Source organism: Meles meles, chromosome 3 (genome assembly GCF_922984935.1).
Source record: "Meles meles chromosome 3, mMelMel3.1 paternal haplotype, whole genome shotgun sequence".
NCBI lineage: Eukaryota > Metazoa > Chordata > Mammalia > Carnivora > Mustelidae > Meles > Meles meles.
In genome coordinates, this window is record NC_060068.1 from 150,535,214 (window position 1) to 150,555,938 (window position 20,725).

At 37.1% G+C, this 20,725-nt stretch overlaps 1 long non-coding RNA gene across 1 annotated transcript in view; it reads left to right on the forward strand.

Moving 5' to 3' along the window:
• The first annotated feature begins 3,408 nt into the window (after positions 1 to 3,408).
• The window catches only part of LOC123938075, a 61,166-nt gene continuing 43,849 nt past the window's right edge, over positions 3,409 to 20,725 (forward strand). The window contains exon 1 of the long non-coding RNA XR_006817669.1: positions 3,409 to 3,538. This is a non-coding gene — a long non-coding RNA (uncharacterized LOC123938075). The remainder of the gene's footprint in view (positions 3,539 to 20,725) is intronic.

A 20,725-nucleotide genomic window follows, 5' to 3' on the forward strand; every position in this document is an offset into this window, starting at 1 on the left:
TCTGTGCTCAGCAGGGAGTCTGCTTCTTCCTCTCTCTCTCTCTCAGCCTGCCACTCTGCCTACTTGTGATCTCTGTCTGTCAAATAAATAAATAAAATCTTCTAAAAAAGAACTAAAAAAGAAAAGAAAAATCACATTAGCAAGATTTTAAAGAGGAAATGATCATTTAAAAACACAAATCTAGGGGCGCCTGGGTGGCCCAGTGGTTTAAAACCTCTGCCTTCGGCTCAGGTCATGATCTCAGGGTCCTGGGATTGAACCCCGCATCGGGCTCTCTGCTCTGCGGGGAGCCTGCTTCCACCTCTCTCTCTGCCTGCCTCTCTGCCTACTTGCGATCTCTGTCAAAATAAAACAAAAATCTTTAAAAAAAATAAAAATGCAAAGCTAGAAGATTTATGTAATATACAGGGAGCCTCCTACTCAGCTTCTCACCTGAACCCTCAGACAGTCAAGCTAACTTCTAGTAGCTGACAGTGTGGAAGTCTTTGATGTCCCACTAAGGCTGGAAAAACATGGCAGAGGATATTAAAGAAGAGGATGGTTTATGATTTCTGGTTTCAGTCCTAACAAATTATTGGTTAAGGTAAAAATAAAATGGCTTTCATTCATACTGAACTAAACAACCAAATACTCCTGTGTATTTCATAGAATATAACTAAAGAGAGATTTTTACCTAACCGTGAGTTCTCAGTGTTGTCCTTGACTGAAAGATGGTCTAACTTTTCCTTGAATCAAGATTCAGGGTAGAAATGAAACTATCTCTTCACTCAGGGCCTGCAGAAGCTGCTGCTGGGAATGAGTTAGGGTGTACGTCTTCCTAGCTAGTTGCTTTTAAATGTTCGGAATGAAGAAACAAATCATAAACTGAAGGCACGATTCCAAATTGTTGCCTGAGAAAACACCAAATATTTCTCTTCTTGTCCCTCTATCTCTCATTTTAAGAACCAAACATGCAAACAAACAAAAAAAAAAAAAAACAAAAAAAAAAAGAGGAAGAAAGAAAGACAGAAAGGGAAAAACAAACAAACATGCAAACAAAGCAACTACAGCAAATCCCCAAACCTTCCCCAATGACTTGTATGTATCTGTCAACAATCTTATCTTAGAAGAAAAAGAGAGGGAAGCTTAGAACTCCACCATTTTAGAGGGGTAAGAGAAGAAAACACTGTGTCCCTTTTCGGAAAGTTCCTTTCCAAACATCATCTTGAGAGCGAGTCCAAATCAAATGCATGTTGTTTGCTTTTTAGCAGAAAACTTCTACCAAAATATTGCATGTAATGGTAGAATTGCTTCTCCCTCATTTTTAATTAAACAAATAACTATAAATAATGTTCTGAGCTGGTTATGCCAAGGCCTTATTATTTTGAAATTAGGGGGAAAGTTCCAAATGAAGTCGTTTCAGTGATATAGCTTGGCTACCGGCTCCATCTCCTTAAGATAAAATTCAGCCTTTCTCTGAAAGTATCACCCTCCCCTATATTCCTCAACTCTGAGATTCAGATCTGGTTGGATTTTGGTCCTGATTTCATAAAGCAATTCCTAAAGTTCATGGAAGGATTTGATAGAGTGTCTTTAAATCAGAGTTCTGTGTTAAGGAAGCAAAGTGAAACATTATTCAACAAATAGTTTTTATGTAAGGAAAAAAATGCTTCAACTACCTTATAACATTCTTTGCGTATTCTCTCTTATACTGGAGAGTAGAGCTATAGTCATTTCTGTTTCTAAATAATATGGCCTCAGATCTGCCCACTTCTCTCTTTATCATCACAATAAATTGCCTAAATCATGATGTGTCCTCCATTCAGGCTGCCCCACTCAGTGTAGGGTAGGATTCTTCAAAGGAAATCAAATTAAGACAGATCATCAGAGGCTTAGAAATGTTTGTTGGGCCCTCTGGGGGGTTTCATGTGTGGCTCAGTCCGTTAAGTGTCTGACTTTGGCTCAGGTCATGATCTTAGGGTCCCAGGATGGAGCCCCCCTCCTCCAGCCCTGCCTTGAGCCCTTACTAGGACACCCCACTCAGCAGGGAGTCTGCTTGTCTCTCAGCCAACTTCCCAATCCAACTCCCCTACCCCTGCTTATGCTCTCTCTCTCTCAGATAAATAAAATCTTTTAAAAAAGAAAAGAAAGAAATGTTTGAGCCCTTTGACACAGGAATGACTTCTACTGATTTTTCCTGAATAAATCATCTTATGTGTAGAAAGAAATAAAAAGCTGATATATAGAAAGATATTAATCACAGCAGTATTTTTAATGATGAAAATTAAAAATAAATTAATGTCCAAGAATCAGGCAATCCCCACATTTAAACTTTGTAACCACTAAAATGTTGGTTTATCAAACATCTGAATTATTATGGGTAATAATTAATGATTAATTATTAGAACTATGTTAAAATATATAAGCATAAAAGAGATTCTGGAAATAAGTATGTCAAAGCATTATCATTGTAATGGGATTATAGATAATTTTATTGTGTTTTTTTCCCTATTCATTTGTATTTTTCTAATGATCTCTCATGCACTTGTATTACTTTTATAGTTTTTTTTTAATCATGCTTTTAAAAGTTGGAGCAAACAAAGACTATATTATTTATTATAAACCTCCTCTGTTACGAAGGCTTGTTTTTCTTATAGTGGCTACCAGTTCACACACTGCTATAGCACCCAGAAGCAAAGCAGGAAAACAGCATTTCTGAAACTCTTGGAGGAGAAGAGGGACTAATAGAGGTAAATGTCTGTCTTCCTCCCTGAGAAACCAGATAAAAACCAGGAGCCTAGAAATTATTTATAGCTGCTGGGAACAGACGAAGGAGTTAATAGAGAGATCCTGAAAAATGAGGTGTTTCTTCCAAAATAATAGTATTACTTAATATTTGAAGGGGCTTTCGCAGTTGAAACACATTACTAACATGATCTCATGCTATCCTTCTGACTACTCTGTTAAGAGAAGTAACATGGTTTTGATTTCACATATCATGCAGCTAAAGCTTAGAGAAGTTAAGGAAGTTTCCCACAGTCACAAAGCTTTTAAGTGAAAGCTATTAAGTGAAAGCTTGGGTTCTCAACTCAGGTTTCCTGATTTTCAGTTCGAGCTCTTTCTGCTCCCGAGTTGTTGCATAATGTACATGTTGTGTAAGACCCTCTCCATGTGCAAGACACACCGCTGGAATTGCAAGGGAAAAAAGAAGCATGGTTTCTAGTTGCCATGAACTTATGACCTAATAGAAAAAAACAGGACACAGAAAAACTGTCTAAGGGGACAGGTCACATTTAAAAATGCCAAGTCAGTAGTGTAGACTGAAAGTGCTATGAACGTTGAGAGGAAACAACATTAGCTGTGAGCAGAGGTGACTGTGGAAGGATGATCTTGTCATCAGGGAAGGAACTGGGGAAGGGAGGATGGTGCCCTGGCTGTGCTCAGGAGAAGAGGAGAGTGAATCAAGAAGCAGAAGTGACACCAAACCAGGTTCGATTCTCCCTTCAATCTGCGTGGAGATTCACTCATCCTATTGGTAATATAAACTCTCCAGTCATAAGTAAGTACACGAGTCGACTTTGTACCTTTTTGTTTTGGGTTGTGTGTGTGTATGTGTGTGTGCGTGCCTCATCACAATGAATTACAGTTATTGTATACCTTTCTCCTTCATTATCTGAGATGATGAATTTTCTCCATTGGTTAATCATTGAGCCACATATGTGTGGGCCTCTGATGAGCCAGACACCGGCACTGACATGGTACTGAGTACACACAGCAGACCAAGATATTGTTCACGGCCCTGCAGGTGCCTCTTTCTTTCTTTTTAAAAGATGTTATTTGTTTATTTGACAGAGAGACAGTGAGAAAGAGAACACAAGCAGGAGGAGTGGGAGAGGGAGAAGTAGGCTTCCCGCTGAGCAGGGAGCCCAATGCCGGGCTGGATCCCAGGACCCCAGGATCATGACCTGAGCCAAAGGGGATGCTTAAAGACTTCAGGCACCCTTTGGTGCCTACTTTCCAGATGGAGAGACTACATATAAAATGGGAACAATTATTTCCATGATGATAGAGATGAAAACTCACCAATTTATGAAGTAAAAGAGAAGTACCTACCTCTGCATAAATGGGGATGTGGTATAAGGAGGAGCTAGTTAAGGATAAATTGAAATTAATGAGCAAAGAAGGGAGGACAGGCAATTTCAGGCAGAGGAGGCTACATGGCCAAAGTTAAGAGTGCAAGGAAAGGCCAGTGTGCTGGTAATTGCTAGCAGTTTGGTGCTTTTGGAGATCATAGGTAAAAGGCAAAAGGGAGATGAAGTTAGGGAGATAGGAAATAACAGATTAAGTTGGGTTTTGCAAGCTATTTTAAAACACTTGAACTTTAATCTGTATAGACAATGGAGATGTACAAGAGTTTAAATCACAGGAAATGGTAGGTGTAATTAGTAACATAGCTATACCGTACTATACTATACTATGGCATACCACACAACTATACGTTAACTATATGTTAACAAGTACACGAAACATTTTGTCAGATTTTATGGGAAAATATTTTTTTAAAAATAAACAATGTGAACCTTACCAACTTTATGCGAATTTCTATGTCAATGCCTTAACTTTTACCGCATTAATGGAAAATCAGGAGAAATCTAGAAGAGCGTGATTTAATGTCCTCAGTATGACAGATGATTTCTGTTTACTCTCTACCAAGATTTGGGTTTGACTTGTTTATGTCATAGGAGGGCTGTAACCCAGAAAGTGACTGTAAAAGTCAATGGAATATTGTTCAATTGCTTATCTAGAAAAGGAAGGGTGAATATATCCTTACAGGATGAAGATATCTCTTGGGGATATAATTTAAAGAGGGCCCAAATTTTTTCAGACTACTGTAAACATTCTTTTATATTTAACAACAAAAAAATCAAATAAAACAAAAACGCATATTAAAAAATCTTGCTTTTTTTTTTGCTTCATTGTTAGCTTTCAAAAATTTTTATTTATAAATCAAGAAATGTATTTTCCTCAAAACTATGACTAGTCCAGTTGCCTGATCTTGGGACTAGGAGTTATAAATGGAGCCCTGTTCTTGTAGCTGATTTTCTGTTTAATATTATAAAGAGTCTCTCTGTGACTCAGCTCCTGTTAGAATCAGATTGTGGGGTTGCCCAGGTTTCTTGATGAAAAAAATGGAGAGATTTCCACACTTAGATGCAATCTATCTTAGAGGTATGGAAGCCCTGGAATCAAAGGATCTGGAATTTAAGAATAGGACTTAACATGTTATTTGAGTCAATATTTCCTTGTTATCCTTTATCCAATGTTCTGTGTACAGTTACACTAAGAGTTTGCAGAAGACCAGAGAATGGGCTAATTGGTCTAGGAGGGAAGCAAGGATCACACAGGTGAAAGGTAGCTTCAAGAAAGGGTTAGAAAAGGGGGCATTCTGAAGGCCATGGACCTTGAATGAAGATTGTTCCTTATGGGATGGGGCAAAATGGCACCTATTTGGATGTGATGTTAATGTTATTTCTGTAACTTGAGGTGTTATTCCCTCAAGCTGGACATCATGTCACCCCTACCTACAGTCTGAATCAAAATCCCAATTAATAAAACTTTTTTTTTTTTTTAGTTTAACTGGTAATGACAGCAACATGGGATGATTAGTTTTAATCCCTATTCTCTGCCCATCAAACATTACTACTCGGTATGGCTCATTTCCTCACTGAGCCCAGACTCACCCTCAGAATTTGTCACAGTCTAGTACTCTGGGCAGCCACTGCCAATGGACTTAGACTCTTAGCCCATTAGATACAATTTCTTTGCCATCCCCAGATTAGAATTAAAGGTATGTATACTGGTTCCAAAAGTTCTCTGTTACACTGGAAAGCTGGTGTGATATTCTTGTGGAATACATTCCTTTTAGTTGAATACTCAGTTTTCACTTAAGCCTACTCAGACAAGTATTTCTACAGTTGGCTCAAAGATGGTATCAAATACTTTACTCTGGATCCTTGCTCTGAAAGCTCTTATTCCAATAAGCTGACTTTCTTTGGTGTTACTTTCCCCTGTGCTAATTACTTTCATCATCTTACCCACAGGGAGGTAGATTATTAACATCGCTATATACATTTTTAAAAACCTCAATTTGTAAAATAAGCAACAAGAGCCCTGCCCTTTGCCCTAGGTTTCTACAAGGTGCCTAGTTAAACATGGCTTGTGTGCATTCAAGTTTCCTTATTTGATTTTAGAGGGCAGAGACCTCGCTTCTCATGATTCATCCTGTATATTTCTGACCCTTGCCACAGGGTGCTTTTGTCAATCATCTGCATAATTTTGGATAAGATGAATGTGCACACCCCCCACTCCATGTTTGGTTGCTGAAGCTCTCTCCATGTGGCTTCCATAGTCCTCTGTGGGGTTGTGGGTAGAGGAAAGGTGGTTCATCAATTTAGTCAAAAAATGTATACTGAACGCCTACTATGAACCAGGCTCTATACCAGAGACCGTGTTGCTGTGGTTGGTCAAATATAAATGATTCCTAGTTTCATGGAGCACAGGATTCAGTGGAAGAAACAAACAATAAACAGAGATAAATGATATACTAGCATAGTGAGATAAAGGCTTTGAAGGACAAGAACATAAGAATTATAAGAGAATGTATCTAGAGAATCCATTTATATTGGGTGACTGAGGAAGATGCCTATGAAGGGGTAACCTTGAAGTGGAAGCCTGAGGATAAGTGGTTAGTCATGAGTAGTGAAGAGAAGTGTTCCAAAGAGAGGGAGAAGTATGAGTGTAGTCTCTGAGGTGGCATTTGATGGGAACAATGACCCCAACTCCCCTGTGAGGGCCTAATCTGGCTCTCAAATAGCCACAGTAGCTTTGGCAGACAAATACAAATTCCAGTCCAGGAAAGAGGGAGGCCACCTTCTGAGCAGGGTGTCATATAAGAAAGATTTTCCATTTTACCTGGAGTGAGATATGTCTGTTAATTGATTTATGAATGTCTCATAACAATACACATGGGTCAGGAATGAGGTTTTATATTCATGGTAAAAATTTAAACATTTGGTACTGCCATTTGGGAAAGTCTGCACTGCAAAGGCCAAAGTCAAGACTGGAATGCTGGCTCCCCGTGTCCTCTTACAGTTTGGTATCCTTGTTGCTGTAGGTCAAATGATTTTCCATCACTCTGGCCTTTGAGAACTAAGGTGCCAGATTCTCTGAAGAGAGCGTTGTCCTGATAAAGGAAAAACATGAAGGCACTTGATGTTTTAACTGTGGAACATAAGAGAGAATGGAGGTAATGTTGTGTTTTAAATTTTTTCCCTCAATTTGCTTTACTTTTTATACCAAATTGTTTGGATACTGAAAGTCATGTTTTTGTACTTCTTTTGTGGCATTTTGACTGCCACAAAAGAGCCAGAAAAACTATCCCACAGCCAGAAAAACATTTTAAAATATAAATAAACCCAGACAGGCTCTTAGAAGCTGTTAAATTAGAACTATATTTAATTTTTTTTTCTTTTCTAAGTAACTATTACTTGGGCTGAAACCTAGCTTACCAGATCTGCCTCATTTAAAAGTTTTCGGAAACAAAATATTTGGCAGAGTTTCTTCCTGTATTAAAATTAATCACATAATATGAGGAAGGGCAAAAACTTCTTCCAGTCTCTACAGAGTGAAGGGGAAACAAAAAGGGGAGTTAATTGCCTAACAATTCACCTAAAAGGTTGCTTATAATTGTTCTACATTTCTCCAAAACAAAGATAACAAAGGTTTTCTTCTAATAGTTTAAGAAAGGTGGGGAGAGCAAGACAAACAATTCACTTAATTTTCCAGAAGGAAAACAAGTGGTAAGGCATACTCACTTGCCTTGCATCCACTACTCTCCTTTTTGCTTTACTCACTGTGCTCAACAATTAAATGAGTTAATATCCACCAAGCCTCCCAAAATATTGGGCCCATATGATCCCCTATACAAGTATGTGTTAATTTTTTTAAAAAAGAGAGAGAAATTGAAGAAGCATAGGAAAGAGAAAAAAGAGAATGAAGAAGGCAAAGGAGGAGCAAGCAGAGGGAAACTGGAGAATTCTGAAAAGCTCAGAATACATAAAATGAAGTTAAATTATTCCAGAATGCCTCAAGAACCTATACAATATCTTCTTAAACTCCAGTTACATTACTACAGACTCTCAAAGAGATAAATTCTGTAAATAGCAAAGTGAAGGTAAACTCTATAAGTTTCTAACTTACAGGTGCCATGATCCTGTGTCCTGAAACATATTCTATTCATTATAAGAAGTGCCTAAAGCTTCTTGGTTTTGAGTAGATGTAAAAAGATACTGAACTAGCCCTCCCCTAGTGGACAAATATGAAGCTGGACAACAGTGTGTAAAAGACTGCAATCTCTGAAAGAAGAGAAACTGACAAGAGAAGCCTCATATTAACCCCACCTCCCTGGGGGAATTTCCATACTGAAGCAGTGGAATGGAATAAGCAGAGCACGATGGTCCTGCTGACTTGAGGAAGCCGAAGCAGCTGAAATCTGCAGGGCAAGCACCAAAGAGGGGACTGCACAGAGCAACACCCCAGAAGTTTTCATGGTGATTGGACTGGAGAGTTCTGGACAAGTCCTTGACCATCAAGCTGTGCTTGATACGAGCAAGGTAAGCTGGGTGAGGCTTACTAAAGGGTGGAGAATAAAACAGAAATATTAGTGGCCCAGCAGTGCTGGGGACATAGGAGACCTGGCCCAGCAGGAATGGAAAGACAGCTACAACACCTTGTTAACATCACAACCAGTTATCTGAAACACCACAAAAGCTTTGATGGATTATGTAAATGAAATTATATTGTTGTACGGTTGTTGCATTTCTGAACTGGGAGTTGTGAAATACGAAATGGTTCAGTATTGACTATAAACAGACTTGGATAAGTTCAGACATATACTATTACCCGTAGAGAAACCACTAAAAAATAACAAAAACAGATATAGATAATAATTCAATAAAGGAAATAAAATGTGAAATAAAAAAAATTTCATAAACACAAAAGAACATAGGAGAAAAACAAAAGAGAAACAAAACAGACAAATAAAAAAAAATCAAGAAGATAGTTATAAACCAAATCATATCAATAATTACACCAAACATTAATGGTCTAAATACTCCAATTAAAAGGCAGAAATTGTCAGACTGGACCAAAAAGGTAAAATCAGGGGCACCTGGGTGACTCAGTGGGTTAAAGCCTCTGCCTTCGGCTCAGGTCATGATCCCAGAGTCCTGGGATCGAGCCCCACACCAGGCTCTCTGCTCCGCAGGGAGCCTGCTTCCTCCTCTCTCTCTGCCTGCCTCTCTGCCTATTTGTGATTTCTCTCTGTCAAATAAATAAAATAAAATAAAATAAAATAAAATAAAATAGTAAAATCAAATTAGATTTCTGCCTCAAAGAGACATGTTTTAAAGTTAAATACATAAATTTGATTTTTTCAAAAATAATGTCTTTTTTATTCTCTTTTAATAAATAAATAAATAAATAAATAAATACATTTAAAGACACAAATACATAAAAAGCAGGAGGAAACTGGGGATTATATTAATACCAAAGTAGATATCATGACCAAGAGTTTTAAGAAGGATGGAGTGCCATTTAATAATGATAAAATGGAATCACTAGAAGTCAACAATCTTAAATATGTATACTTCAAACAACAGAGCTTTAAATTTCATGAAGCAAAAATTTGCACATCTAGAGATAGAATTCAATCATATAAATTTAGTAAGTTTGTAGGGTACAAGGTCATTATACAAAATGATTCCATTTCTGTACTAGCACCAAGCAGTTGAAAAATGCAAGAAAATGCTACTTACAGTTACATGGAAAACATAAAGTACTTAGGAATAAATTTTATAAAAGATGAGCAAAACTTCTACATTAAAAATTATAAAATATTACTGTTAAGTATACTTTTATTTAAAAATCTAGAAAATATTACTGAGAGAATTAATAATGATCTAAATAGAGAGATATACCTGGTTCACTTAATATCATTAGGATATACATTTTCCCCAAACTGATTTATAGATTCAAAACAATTAAAATAAAATTTCTCCCCATGATTCTTTAGTCTTGTGGCTACTTCAATTCAAGACTTTTAAAATAGAAATTGACATGTTGATTCCAAAATATATATGAAAATGCTAGGGGCCTTATGATATTAAAACAATCGTGAAAAAAAAGAAAAAGAAGTTGAAGGGCTTATATGACTTATTTTAATACTTAACATAAAGCTACAAAATCAAGTAGCTTGGTATTGGGGATAAGATCAAAGGCACAGAACAAAGATTCCAGTTTGAATTGTAACTGATTGAATTGTGACGTCTCAGTATGGACAATTCTGAGATGTAAAAAGCCAGGAAAACTCAGTCATAAGTAGGCAGCCACAATTTTGTGAGATGTACCCCCTGGAGCTTGACCAGAATCTCCTAGTAAATATTGAAGAAAAATCCCCTCAAGTTTCTGGCAGAGGAAAGGGAGAAGGAACCATTTGGAAACATGCCAGAGCACTTTTTCCTAATAGTCCTGCCCTCAGGAGAAACTAGTTAATCAAAACCTAAGTGATGTGGAAGAAGGGAAGGAACCCAACTCCAGTCCATTTTAGCCATCCCAACTGGGTGGTGGTGGTGGGGAGGGGGTGGTGTAGAAAAAAACAGGAACAACTTGTGAAGCTTATAAGTTAAGAGTTAACCAGAAGCCTTACTGATGACACAAAATAGTTAATAAAAACATATTTTGTGTGTATTTTATATATATATGTATATATATAAAATATGCTATAATCTCACAATGAAATAAGCTAGAGAAAATAAAATGTTAAGAAAATCATAAGGAAGAGAAAACACATTTACACTATTGTAGTGTATTTATTGAAAAAATCCATTATATAAATGGACTGTGCAGTTCAAACCCATGTTGTTCAAGGGTCAATTGTAGTAGGCTATATTTTGTATAAGAAAGAAGGGGTAATGGGAATAGATATCACACATTTGCTTGTTTTTGCAAATAAAAAAACCCCAACAACATAGGAAGGACAGAAAATGGTTACCAATTTGGTATAAATTGGAATAGTAGAAGGATAAAGAATATTTTAATATAGTTTATAATTTGAGCTATGTAAATGTTCTATATATTCTTTAAAAATAAGGCTAAAATTAAAAGATTTTTTAAAAAGCAAACCCTAAAACTGAATACAAAGAGAAACAAATGAATCTAATCCAATTGCCTATTAAATTGATAATACAGCCATTCAGGAAGCAGAATTAATTCAAGCATCTTTGGAAATAGTGTCTTAATTATAAAGTCTTAGTGGGATCAATTATAAGAGGAAAGACAACTTAAATTTTACCTAAAAGTTTTATTGTTAGTTGCAATACTATTTTAATTCTTAAACTGTTGAATTTATGACATAAAATGAAAAATAGGTAAATATATCATTACAAGAAGTCAAAATTCTCACTATGAGAGAAAAAATATAAATATAACAATTAAAAATCTGAGAAAAATGATGTAATGCTAAATTGGAATTGGAATTCCTTTTAAAATATATTGCCTAATTCTATCCATTAGAATAGCCTAGGAACAATGGTACCCCAGTAAGGAAAATACATACTACTCAGATACTAGTTTTTAAATACCACTCCCTAATAAAAGGAGCTGAGCATTTTGGAGAACAGACTGATTCCAGATATGGGACAGGAAAAATCTATAGTAAGCATGGGATCCAGAAAGCAAAGGAGCACTCAGAGACAAATGGGGTAATAGCAAAAGGACAGAGGAGTATACTGAAAGGGGCTCCTCTGGGCCAAATTTGATATTATTGGAGTTTCAAAAAGTATAGAGATAATAATATATTTTAATGCATTAAATTTTAAAATAATTCATGACTCCACTGTGATATTCAAAAGGGATAGGAATGGGGAAGGAGTGGCTCATATTTTGAGAAAAATTCTGGTTAATAGATAGGATTAGCCATTTTGCCATCTCCAGTGTAATAGCTTATCTAGGTAAACACCATCGAAGAACACTAAAATTGGGATGTGGGATTGTAGGAAATAAGATACTCACAGAGTTACAAAGATCACTTACTAGATAAAACTTTTTAAATTCAAGTATAATTAACACTAGTATTATATTAGTTTTGGGTGTACAAGATCATGATTCAACAATTCTATACATTACTCAGTGCTTATTAGATATAATTTTAAATAAAAAGAGTTAATGTTCATCACCTTCACCAAGTAATTAATTTCGCATTAATAGCAGTAGTTCAGGAATGCCTGGGAGGCTTAGTGGGTTAAGCCTCTGCCTTTGGCCCAGGTCATGATCTCAGGGTCCTGGGATCAAGCCCCACATTGGGCTCTCTGCTCAGCAGGGAGCCTTATTACCCCTCCCCCTCTGCCTGCCTCTCTGCCTACTTGTGCTCTCTCTCACTCTGTCAAATAAATAAAATCTTTTTTAAAAAGTAGTAGTAGTTCAATCTGGCATTATATGGCCTCTGATATTATGCACTAAGTATGCATTATCTCCTATAAATTATTCTTACTGGAAATATTCAATGTGAATCTAAACATGAGAATGCAATTTGAAAAGCTCAAAATGTCAGACATTCTACAACTGTCCTGTACTTTTTTTTTTAAGTCAATAAATGAAAAACAAAACCAAAAAGCAGGGGAGCTATTCTAAATTAAAATTAAAAAGGGGTCAGGGGGCAAGATGGCAGAAGAGTAGGGGACCTTACTTCAACAAGTCCCCTGAATTGAGCTGGATATCTACCAGACCACTCTGAACACCCACAAAATCACCCTAAGATGTAAGAAGATATATCTGGATCTCTACAAACAGAATATCTCTGATAGTTGGTTTCGAGGTATGAAGTGGGGAGCTGTGATTCTACAGGCAGATATTGGAAGATAAATGGAAGGGAGAAGGAGATTCTGGGATCCTGTGCCACCTAGGCACAAAGCCTCCCACAGCGGGGATGGGGCACAGACTTGCAAGCCAGTAGTGGCAGGGAAAGGACTTTAGGACAGCTCCCCCAGACTGAAACCTGGAGCTGTGGGGGCACCCAGTGAACTGGGGGCAGCTAGTGGTTTTAGAAGCACAAAGGGCAGGGAGATGTTTGGACCTGTAAACGAGGTCTGGGAGGGCTGCTGTGGGGCACAAAACCCTGGGTGGTGTGGTTTTTAACAGCATAGACAAAAATAGAGACAGTATGGCCTGGAGTGCTTACTGAAAAACAGGCTGCAATCTATCTGTTATGAGACAGAGATTTGGATACACTCATTTCTGCTCTGATTCTCCAAAGAGATGCAGAAAGCCACCAGGGAAAGCTTCCAGAGAATAAAAGCCCCCCAAAACCAGTTTTCACTGGGTCCATCCCCCCCCCACAGGGGACAGGGCAACTCTGTCCAAACAAGGTTGTCTGAGGAAAAGCAAGGCAGGCCCTCCCACCCCAAGAGATCAAGCTAAAAGAACAAGAGACCGACAACCCTAAGGTCCCTATAAAACAAGTGCAGCTTGCTTGGGTTGTGGTCAATAATTTGGACTCTGTACATTCCCTCAATTACCCCTCAACAGAATGACAAGAGGAGGAACCCCAAACACAGGAAAAATTGAGAGACTGTGACCGCTGCCACAGAACTAATGGATATGGATCTAAGCAAGATGTTGGAAATAGACTTCAGGTAACAATTATGTAGATAATAGCTAGGATGGAAAAAACCATTAATGGCAACATAGGTTCTCTAAGGGCAGAAGTGAGAACTGATCTGGCAGAACTTAAAAATGCTAACAATGAGATACAATCTAATCTAGACACTCTAACTGCTAGGGTAAATGAGGCAGAAGAATGAATTAGTGATCTAGAAGACAAACTCATAGAAAAGAAGGAGCAGGAGGAAGCCTGGAACAAACAGCCTAGAATCCATGCAAACAGAATTAGAGAAATAAATGACACCATAAAATGTCCCAATGTCAGAATTACTGGGATCCCTGAGGGGTGGAGACAGAGAGAGGACTAGAAGATATATTTAAGCAAATTCTAGCTGAGAACTTCCCTAATCTAGGGAATGAAAAAAGTATTCATGTTCTAGAGGCAGAGAAAACCTCTCCCCAGATCAAAGAGAAGAGAGCAGTATGCCCCAGTATGTAACAGTAAAACTTGCAAATCTTAAAACTAAGGAAAACATCTTAAGGGCAGTTAAGGGGAAGAGATTCCTTGCATACAGAGGGAGGAACATCAGAATAATGCCACACCTATCCACAGAGACCTGGCAAGCCAGAAAGGGTTGGCGAGACATATTCAGGGTAAGAACATGCAGTCGAGAATACTTTTTCAGGCAAGGCTGTCATTTAGAATGGATGGAGAGATAAAGAGCTTCCAAGACCAGCAAAAACTGAAAAAAAACATGTGACCACCAAGCTGGCCCTGCAAGAAATATCAAAGGAGTTATATAAAAGGAGAAAGACCCCAAGAGTGATATAGATCAGAAATTTACAGACAATCTATAGAAATGAGGACCTCATAGGCAACATGATGACAATAAAAGCATATCTTTCAATAATCACTCTCAACATGAATGGCCTAAACGTTCCCATAAAACAACACAGGGTTGCAGATTGGATAAAAAGACAGGACCCATTCATATGCTGCCTACAAGAGACTCATTTTGAACATAAAGATACATACAGACTGAAAGTGAAGGGATGGAGAACCATCTTTCATGCCAATGGACCACAAAAGAAAGCTGGGGTAGCAATTCTCATATCAGACAAATTAGATTTTAAGCTAAAGACTGTAGTCAGAGATAGAGAGGGACACTACATAATTCTTAAAAGGTCTATCCAACAAGAAGGTCTAACAATTGTAAAGATCTATGCCCCTAACATGGGAAAAGCCAACCACATAAGCCAACTGTTAACTAAAATAAACAGACATATTGATAATAATGTGTTAATTGTTGGAGACCTTAACACTCCACTCTCAGCAACAGACAGATCATCTAAGCAAAAAATCAACAAAGAAACAAGAGCTTTGAATGACACACTGGACCAGATGGACCTCATAGATATATACAGAACATTTCACCCTAAAACAACAGAATATACATTCTTTTCAAGTGCACATGCTACTATCTCCAGAATAAATCACATAATAGACCACAAAACAAGCCACAGTAAATTTAAGAAGGTCAAAAATCATGCCATAGATCTTTCCTGATCAAAACAGTTTTTCCACAAAGAAAATAAAATTGGAAAAAGTTCAGACACATGGTACTAAATGACATGATACTAAGCAAGTAAGGGCTCAATGAAGGCAATCAAAGAAAAAAGTTTAAAAAATATATGGAAACAAATGAAAATGAAAACACAGCAGTCCATAATCCTTGGGACACAGCAAAAGTAGTTCTAAAAGGTAAGTAAATAGATATAAGCCTATGACAAGAAACAAGAAAAAACTCAAATAAACAATCTAACCTTAACCTAAAGAAAGTAGAAGAAGAAGAACAAAGCCCAAGATGAGTAGAAGAAAGGAAACAATAAAGATCAGAGCAGAAATAAATGACAGAAACTAGAAGAAGAAGGAGGAGGGGGAAGAGGAAGAGGAGGCGAAGAAGAAGAAGAAGAAGGAAAAGAAGAAGCTGTGAAATGTGTAAGCCTGATGATTCACAGACCTGTACCCCTGGGGCAAAAAACACATTATATGTTAATAAAAATAATTTAATTAAAAAAAGAAGAAAGAAAAGGGAAAAAAATCAGTGAAACCAAAAACTGTTTCTTTGAAAAGATAAACAAACTTAACAAAGCCTTAGCCAGACTCATCAAGAAGAAAAAGAGAAAGGACCCAAATAAATAAAATCAGAAATGAAAGAGAAGAAGTAACAACTGACACCACAGAAATACAAAGAATTATAAGAGAATATTTTGGAAAATTATATACCAACAAACTGGACAACCTAGAAGAAATGGATACATTCCTTAAAACACACCATCTTCCAAAACAGAACCAGGAAGAAATAGAAAATCTGAACAGAATACAAGTAACAAAATTGAATTGGTAGTAAGAAAACTATCAAAAAATTAAAGTCTAGGACCAGATGGATTCATAGGTGAATTCTGCCAAACACTTAAAGAAGAATTAATATCTATTCTTCTCAAACTATTCCAAAAAATAAAAGAGGAAGGAAAGCTTCCAAATACATTCTGTGTGGCCGGCATTACCCTAGTAGCAAAACCAAAGATACCATGCACACACAGATACATACGCACACACACACAAATTACAGGCCAATATGCCTGATGAACATAAATGAAAAAATCTTCAACAAGATATTAGCCAACCACACTCATCTATCTATATATTAAAAATATCATTCACTACAATCAGGTGGAATTTATTCCAGGGTTGCAAGAATGGTTCAGTATTTGCAAATCAGTGTGATACACCACATGAATAAAACAAATGATGAAAATCATATGATAGTTTCAATAGATACAGAAAGACCATGTGACAAAGTACAACATCCATTCACCATAAAAACTTTCAATAAAGAGGGATTGGGGAGCATACCTTAACATAATGAAGGCCATAAGTGAAAAACCCACAGTTAAAACCATATTCAATGGTGAAAAACAGATTTTCTTCAAGATCAGGAACAAGAAAATGATGTCCACTGTGGCCAAATTTATTTGACATGGTACTGGACGTCCTAGCCACAGCAATCAGACCAGAAAAAGAAATAAGAGGCATCCATATTGGTAAAGAAGAAGTTAACTGTCACTATTTGCATATGACACGATGCTATAGATAGAGAATCCTACAGAGTCCATTAAAAAGCTAAAAGATGGTTCTTCATCCCTTCACTTTCAGTCTGTATATATCTTTATGTTCAAAATGAGTCTCTTGTAGGCAGCATATGAATGGGTCCTGTCTTTCTATCCAATCTGTAACCCTGTATTGTTTTATGGGAGCATTTAGGCCATTCATTTATTCAAATGAATTTGTGATCATTTGCATGATCAATTTGCATGATACAAAGTTAATACCCCCAAATTGCTAGTGTTTCTATATCCTAATGATGAAGTGGCTGAAAGAGAAATTAAGAAAACAACACCATTTACAACTGCACCAAAAAGAATAAAATACCTAGAAATAAACTTAATCAAAGATGTGAAATACCTGTATTCTGAAAACTAAAAAACACTGATGAAAGAAATTGAAGATGACACAAATGGAAAGATACTCCAAGCTCATGCATTGGGAGAATATTGTTAAAATGTCCACATTATCTAAAGCAATCTACAGATTCAACCTCAATCAAGATACCAACATTTTTCAGAAAACCAGAAAAATAATACTAAAATTTGTATGGGATCGCAAAAGACCCCAAATAGTCAAAGCAATCTTGAGAAAGAAGAACAAAGCTGGGGGTATCACAACTCTAGATTTCAAGATGTACTACAAAGCTGTAGTAATCAAAAGCCAATGGTACTGGAACAAAAATAGACACATAGATCAATAGAATAGAATAGACATCCTAGAAATAAACCCATGCTTATTTGGTCAATTAATCTATGACAAAGGAGGCTAGAACATACAGTAGGGAAAAGACAATCTTTTCAATAAATGGTGCCAGCAAAACTGGATAGCTACATGGAAAAGACTAAAACCGCACCACTTTTTAACACCATACTCAAAAATAAACTCAGAATGGATTAAAGACATAGATGTGAAACCTGAAACCATAAAAATCCTAGAAGATAACCCAGGTAGTAGTTTCTCTAACACTAGCTGTAGCAACATTTTCTAGATATGTCTCCTAGGGCAAGGGAAACAAAAGCAAAAATATTGGGACCATGCCAAAATAGAAAGCTTTTGCACAGCAAAGAAAACCATCAACAGAACAAAAAGATAACATACTGACTGCAAAAAGATATTTGCAAATAACATATTTGATATAGGGTTAATACTCAAAATTTTTATTTTTTAATTTTTTTTAAAAATTTTATTTATTTATTTGACAAATATAGATCACAAGTAGGCAGAGAAGCAGGCAGAAAGAGAGATAGGAGGAAGCAGGCTCCCTGCTGAGCAGAGAGCCTGATGTGGGGCTCAATCCCAGGACCCTGGAATCATGACCCGAACCCAAGGCAGAGGCTTTAACCCACTGAGCCACCCAGGCACCCCCCTCTTTTTAAAAGATTTTTTTTTTTAAATTTTTATTTACTTGACAGTGAGAGAGAACACAAGTAAGCGGAGAGGCAGGCAGAGAGAGGGGGGAAGCAGGCTCCCCACTGAGCAGAGAGCTCAACATGGGGCTCGATCCCAGGACACTGAGATCATGACCTGAGCCGGAGGCAGAGGCTTAACCCACTGAGCCACCCAGGCGCTCCAATACCCCCCATTTTTTTTTTTTAATTCTACAACTCAACACCAAAACAAACAAACAAACCAAAAAACCCAACCAATCCACTTAAAAATGGGCAGAGGAACTAAATTGACATTTTTCCAAAGAAGATATACACATGGCAAACAGACACATGAAAAGATGCTCAACATCACTAATCATTAGGGAAATGCAAGTCTAAATTATGATGAGATATCACCTTAAACCTGTTAGAATAGCTAAAATTAGAGACAAGGAATAACAAGCATTGATGAGGATGTGGAGTAAAAGGAACCCTCATACACCATTCCAACCCTCATACACTGTTGGAATATGAAACTGGGGGAATATAAATACAAACTGAATTAGGCACCAGGAAAACAGAATGGAGATTCCTCAAAAATTAAAAATAAAAGTACCATATGATCCAATAATTCCACAACTGGGCATTGACCCAAGGGAAACAGAAAGAAACACTAATTCAAAAAGATATATGCACCCCTATATATATTATTTACAATGGCCAAAATATGGACACAATCCAAGTGTCCATCAATGGATGAAAAGATAAAGAAGATGTCACACACACACACACACACACACACACACACACACTGGAGTATTTATTATACAGCTGTAAAAAGGCTGCTGTTGTGCCATTTGAGACATATGGATGGACCTAGAGTATATTATGCTAAGTTAAATAAGGCAGACCGAGAAAGATAAATACCCTGTGATTCCACTCATAAGTGGAATCTAAAAGAAAAAAATTAAAAAAAAAGAGCAAAAGCAAACCTATAAATACAGAGAACAAACTGATGTTGCCAGAGGGGTGTGCAGGGGTTGAGTAGAACAGTTAAAGGGAAGGGGGAGATATAAGTTTCCAGTTAAGGAATGAATAAGTCACAGGAATAAAAGGTACAGCATAAGAGACATAGTCAATGATACTGTAATAGCAATGCATCAGAGCAAATGGGAGCCGCAGTTGTGAACACTTTACTGTTGCTGTTTATTTGTTCTCTGAAACATCTTACTGAGAGGCCAGCTGTGAGTTCAAGTTTTTCGATGCCAAGCTGAGAATGCCGCACCTCACATACCACTTCCTTTGGAAATGCATAACAATCCAAGTTTTTCAAAACCCCAAACTATCTTTTCTATTCTTTGAAACTCCATGCTTTACCACAGTGCAAGTCTCTTTAGGTTTTTAATCAAATATTTGCCAGCTGTTTTCTAATCAAGAAGGTTCTGTTCTTTTCACATCAAGGAATCACTTGATGTGGAATCACTTAGGAGACAAACAACAACATAAAATAATTAGATTTGATTGAGTATAATTGATTCGAATGTTAATGAAACAGTGCCTTCAATATGTTTCATTTCACTTAAATTTTGATGACACTTAAGCAGTTGTCTTGCTTCCCCCAACCTGCCACCCTTTATTTTCCCCCACCATCGCATTTGACATTTATTGTTCCTGTGTATCAACACTGTTTGTCTGAAAGCCTTTTAATTAGCTGTGGGTGAAGTAGGAGAGGAGCGCTCAGCTCTTCCAGCTCTATCACCTCCCATGTTCGTTGCCAAGGGAACCATCTCACTGAGTCAAAAATAAAGGACTCGTCAAATTTGGTTGTTTTTTTCTTTTGCCTTGATCAGAGCCACTGAAATGTCCTCTTGCATCAGACCACATGTGACAATCTCTTCTTCCATTTCTTCCCAAAATATCTGAAAGCGATCTTTATAGTATGGGATCAAAGAGGGAAGTTTGACAAGCTAGTGTTGTGAAAGTTGGCTGAGGTCAATGCCATGAAAACAATATGCCTTTGTTTTCTAAAGGAAATTTAAAAATTTTAAATTATAATTGATAAAAATTATAAAATTTAAAATTATATATTGAGATATTTGGACATTGTAGGCCCTGTTTGACTGGAGTGGGTGGATAGGTTTGTATTTTATTCTGACCAGTGTTTTGAAATATCAATAAGGCAAGTGATGAGCCTGGCCTTGAAGGCAGGACAGGATCTAAGCTGTTTTGTTTGCTTCTATAGTACTCTTGTCCACTGGCACAAATAAACTCTCAACAAATGAAAAGAATTTCTCACCAATGGCTGCTGCCAACCTACAGAAGTTCTTCTGAACTGTTTTAAAATATCCAGCCAAGTTACTGTCTGGAAAAATCTAGAGGCTGGTGAGGAAGAGTCTTTGCAGCTCTTCTACTCAATATACCCTGCCCTTACCTCTTCTGAGTTCTAAGCAATGAAGCTCCATGAACACAGGGGAGGGAAGTCCCTTTGTGGAGA